The sequence below is a fragment of the Tenebrio molitor genome, chromosome 4 (assembly GCF_963966145.1).
Source record: "Tenebrio molitor chromosome 4, icTenMoli1.1, whole genome shotgun sequence".
In the NCBI taxonomy this organism is placed as follows: Eukaryota; Metazoa; Arthropoda; class Insecta; order Coleoptera; family Tenebrionidae; genus Tenebrio; species Tenebrio molitor.
In genome coordinates, this window is record NC_091049.1 from 24,035,325 (window position 1) to 24,041,341 (window position 6,017).

Below are 6,017 nucleotides of genomic sequence, written 5' to 3' on the forward strand. Positions count from 1 at the left end.
GAGATTGTTAATTTTAAATAATGTATTTAACAAATAAGATTACTTAATAAAGAAATAAGAGTAATTAGTAAAGTATCCATTACATGTATCTTTTAAAGTAAAAAATAAATAATAAAATACGTAAACAAATAAAAAATTAATCGTCATCTGAATCAAATTCACTAGATGATTCACAAGTATTGGCAACAAATGTTAATGGTCTTCTAAAAGTTGATCTCGATCCCACTATTCTTTAATTTTGGACCCGAATATATTGAACACAGTTTTAGATTCACTGAGTTTCGGACAAGTGTCAAAGCAGACAAGTTTTATTACAAAACCCAACATTTAAAATGAATGCACTATATCTCATCCGAATCATGTGATTGATTCTTTCTTAACAGTTTCTTCCCAAATCCCAATATAGGTGCAATCGTATTTGGTTTCGTAAAATCTACATCTTCTGTTGCTTTAATGTGACAATGTAAAGTATTATTATTTGCCTTAATGTCCAGGAAACTTTTTGGAAACAATTTCCCTGTAGCATCTTGTAAATATTTGTTTATATCTTGTAGTTGATAACATCCTGTTGGTATTGTGAACTGTTTATATCCAAAATAAAATTTATTACATCCATCTTGAATATTAGGTATTGAATTATAAACTTCAAAGTTCGTTAAACCCAAAGTGCACTTTTTATTACTCGCATTAATTGGAGGATTAAAATCAGACGATAAAATAGATGAACGACCTGTTAATACGAAGAACATTTTTTCTCACCACTTTAACTTCAAATGATTACATTATTTATACTGCATGAGTATATAAACATTTTAAACATAAATGTCCACAGTTATTTGTATCATAATTTTGAAATCTATCATAAGTATATTTTATGCGGTTCTGTTTTTTATCACTCTGAACATAATGTATTACCTCTCTCGGAGGAAGTAAGTTTCCCATACTGTCAAAATATAAAATTTCACTTTTTAATTTTATATATGCTGTCCAATGTGTTCCAGGTTCGTTCTTATCATCCAAGTTTATAATACCGGTTTCTTTGGATTTTATACGTTTTGGTAAACCGTTACGCATAAATATTCCTCTAAAATTTGGTATATTTAATATTATTACATATCGTAATAATTCCACGTTACTCAATGCATGACGTGGTAATTTTATCGGTAGTTTTTTTGATACCATTGATATGGTCCAACATATAGTCCTTTTCCTTGTCTACGCTTTTTTCTTTTCTTACGCATTCCTTTTCCTTTCGTAATCGATGAAATGGTTTCCATTGCTTTGTTATGTCTTTGAGTTTCTTCCAACAGTTGTTTATCGGATTTTGCCTTATTTATAGCAGTCGCGATTCCTGCTGCACCTCCACCTAACGCTCCAAGCGCCCCAAGCAGGGGAAGAAGAAATGGTAAAAATCCACGACTTTTTGGTGCAACCAATATACGACCTCTTTTACTTTTTTTGCTTCTTTTACTTCTTTTCCGTGAACCCATTCCTAATTTTACTTTAGCCTTCATTATACCTAACACTGTTGCTGCCGCTGCTTTTTCACTAAAACTAGAATCTTTTGCTTTGAGACGTTCTCTTGCTTTCTCAATTAAAACTTTATCTGCTTCGTGTCTTTTATTTAAATCTATTGTTTCGGAGTAGGCTATATCATAAACTTTACAAACCGAATCTAACAAATTTACACCACTATCACCTCGAGCAAGTCGTTTTGTCAACTTCGTACCTGGACCACAAAAATTATATCCTGGTAGATGTAATTCTATCGGAAGTTTATCAATCAATTTATTAACTATAGCACTTCCTTTCTTCAAGACAACACCCTTACGTTTAACATCTTTTGTTCTATTGAACATATTATATACTTTCATTATGTTGAGTGAATCGAACACCATCAACTGACACTTTTCACACAAACATTCATCCTATATACATAATATAATACATTAAACAAACCAACTTTAGAATAATTTTCATTTATTCATAGATTACAACAACAGTTATAAAAACAAAAACTCCTTTAAATATGTATCCTCCGATTTAATTTCAACAAACGTAAAGAATATTTTATTACATTTCCGACACTCTCGTCCATATTTTCCAATAAATCATGTAACTCATTCTCGTCACACACCATATCGCTGCAAAACCCATTAAATTTTTCTGCATTCTCCTCCGATGATCCTCTTAAACCATTACAGCGCAGATCTTCCTTGAAACACCCTTCACACATGACATCTTTAGTCAGAAACAGCTTTTCTGTCTCCAATTTCGAATACAACCTTTGCGTCAACACCACATAACCTTTACACGTCATTCGGTACCACATTTTACCAGCCATCACTACCTATCAAATACACTTAACCAACCGTACCATACGAATATACATTTATACAGATTTTTATCAGGAGCGGGGGAAATTAACAAGGTCAAGTGGTGGGGATATCGAGGTTAACTGGTGGGGGAACTTCCAAGGCCAAGTGGTGGGGATATCGAGGTCAACTGGTGGGGGAAATTGTCAAGGTCAAGTGGTGGGGATATCTAGGTCAAGTAGTGGGGATATCAAGATCAAGTGGTGGGGATATCAGGGTCAGGGGGAGGGGCTTAGAGGTCAAGGTCAAAAAAAGTGGTGGGGGGTGCGTGCCCTCTCCAACTCCCTCTACTGCACACAAAAACTGCAATGGCGGTAGTTGTAGTTGCAGATTGCCTTAGAAACGCGATACAAAAATCGACATTGTGGCAACACGATGTGAAGGGTATAAACGCGTATCGTATTGGGTCTATTCTAGATGTGAATGTTTTGTAATAAATATTCAATCGCGCAAAAAATCTCATAAGCATCACGAACGTTAATGACAATGTACCGATCTCAGACTATTGTCTTCGATCGGTACATTGTCATTACCGTTCTCTATACTTAATATATTAATATTGTAACGGTCCGAATAAGTTCGATAAATTAAGAATTTGTAACGAAGTTACTTAAGAAACGCTCCCGGTGGCGGAAAAATTCCGCTCTTTCTCCGAGCCGGGCCAGAAAATTAGCGCGGAGCCGACTACCTCAACCGCGTCCACCGAATCCGCCCCGGAACCCGTGTTTCTTCCGGCCGACAGTACCCGGGCTCCGCGCTGTGCCGAGCTCCCCCACCGCCCCAGTCGCGAGTCGCCGGCCGCGCGCAGCCATCAAGGCAATAAAACGACCGCGCCGAGCCTGCAGAGCACATTCCGATTCCGACACACACTCCGATTCCGATTCCGATCCCAAGTCCGACCATCCAGCTGACTCCTAGCACCGGCTCCCAACACACCTCCGACTCCGCTTCCGACCCCCGACTTCCGACCCGTTCGCTCCCCTAGTGAGCGAACCAGGTCATCCCCTGTTTCCGGCCCGTTCGCTCCCCTAGTGAGCGAACCAGGTCATCCCGCTCATTCCCTGTTTCCGGCCCGTTCGCTCCCCTAGTGAGCGAACCAGGTCATCCCGCTTATCCCTTGTCTCCGGCCCGTTCGCTCCCCTAGTGAGCGAACCAGGCCTCCCCCAATTCCCCCCCCCCCCCGGATCCCGTCACACCCCCGCACACCGTCACCCCCGACCGGTTCTCTCGCGACGCCGCCAAGAGGAAGCACGCCGCCAAGAGGAAGTTCCAGGGCCGACCGGCGTAAGTACGAACACCCCCTTATCTTCCTTGCCGCCGAGGACATCCCCCAGGTCACGGGCACTATCCCCGGAGGATCTCGCCTTCACCAGTTGGTCCCCTTGTACAGAGTGTAAATAAAGGTTTTGCGACGACTGTTTGTTTGTTTCCCCCCTTACCCCGCGCCCTGACAGCTGACCCCTGGACACCGTCATCTCCGCGGAGCTACCCCGGCCGTGTGGCGTCCCACCACAGCCGAAAAAAGGGACTGGCGCTCGAGGCATACCGCGACCGACCAGCGTCAAATAGCAATCCCCCCCGTGACGTCACCACCCGGAAGTGAACGTCACAAATTTTAATTTTAAAATAATTTCATTTGCGACGGAAGTGCTGGTCAGTTGTAAATTTTATTGAAGCCGTGTCGGCACCACATTCCTCAAGTGAAATCTGCCAACCTTTCTTTGAAAATGCAGGTACACGTCCTGTCCGAACACAACACAAAGATAACAGTTTTCATGGGAAAAGAAACATTGCAAAATTTACTCGTTCGACAATTTGTGGAGTCCAGTTAAAATCAGGGGATAATTGAATTAATGAATTTGATGTTGGCAGGTTTCAAATTGAGAGAACCACAAAATTAATGTTCATTAGGTTAATTTAATTTTTTAGCATTCTCAAATTTGTGGCATATTTGTAATTAAAGGGCGAGAATTGCAAATTAGAAACAGAGCGCTTTATTGTAGAAAATAACTAGAATCGTTTGCACATTTAGTTAGAAAAGTAACAAAGCAAAATAGAAAGGGGAATCGGTAGAAAACAGAAACAACAGGGTAACGGTAAAGCCAGGTAGTCGTAGAAATCAGAGGTGTGAGTGAGAGAGAGAGAGAATGTAAATTACGAATGAATTATTAATTAGAACAGTTTTGGGGAATCAAACCAATGTAGAACAATTCTTAGAAGTAGCAGAACAACGGAACTTAGTTGCATGACATGGCACTTGCGTAAGAGCGTTTCAAGCCCAATTTAGGTTTCAAAATAATGTTAATTTGTTTCATTTTAATTCTGTTTGTTTCATTTTAATACTGTTTGTTTTATTTTAATTCTGTTTGTTCCATTTTAATTCTGTTTGTTTCATTTTAATTCTGTTTGTTTTATTTTAATTCTGTTTGTTTCATTTTAATTCTGTTTGTTCATTTTTAATTCTGTTTGTTTCATTTTAATTCTGTTTGTTGTATTTTAATTCTGTTTAATTCTTGGTGCTGATTTTTATTATTGTATAGAGTCGGTAATTCAGTGTTCCTGTTAATTTTGTTTGTTCCATTTTTTAGATTGTGTTTGTTTCTTGATGTTGAGGTTTATTATTGTATAGAGTCAGTAATTTAGTGTTCTTTTTCAGACTTCTAATTCAACAACAAATTTGTACATTCGGTCTAGTCCTAACAAAAGTCTAAATTTAAACATTTAAAATAATGGTGGAAAAACGGAAACTGTAATTTCAAAAGTTCTAGAGATTTCGAAAAGGTGTCGCGATCGGCGTAAAGTAGAACCGAGCTGATTGGTCACTTTGGTCAACTAGGGGTTGCGAAAGTGGGGTGCGCCAGAAATGATAAAACCGAATGCGGAACGGGAAACAAGGCTTTTTTGATTCACTCGGGGTTTGATCTTCAAAGTAGCCGGAGGTACATTCAGTACTTCCAGCAGCCATTTTGTGACCACGTGCTTTACATTTGCAAGGTAAATTATTTCTCTAATTTTGTACATTATTTGTAGTCGTGATTTAATTAGTCAAACAGCATTTAGCTCTTTATCGTTCTAAAGTAAAGATTATATTATTTCTTTATGTATCTGATGACCACGTGACTCTTTAGAATTTTGTATTCATTTCTTTATCGCGAAGTAAGTGATCTTCTTGCATTTACCGATTGGGGAAACGTGCTCTCGTCAAGGGGAACTAGTATAAAATCATTATAAAACATTTTCATTCATTATGTATGTTTTAGAGTCTCGAGTTCGGGAAGCTACCGCCAGGGTCCGTCGCCCTCAATTATCTGTGGTCCGGCGTAAGAGCTCAAAATTAGCCGCGTCACCCCCAAGGGGGCCAGCGACCAAACTAGGCCAGCTGACACGTGAAGAGAGGTACCCTTTGGTCCTGTTAGAACCTTTTTCCTTTTTATTTTCGACCACCGGAGTAGACCAGGGTGATCTATGGGATTCCAGGGCATCGCGTCGGGTTCAATTTAATTGGGGAAACAAGTCAAATCTAAATCGGATCACCTAGTTTGTATCTCAAACTTGTATAATGCTATTCGCGCAAGAAACTTCTGTATTTGCCCAGCTTAGTCAGATCTCAATTCGTGGGCCGCGAGTCAAATTTCATTGGGT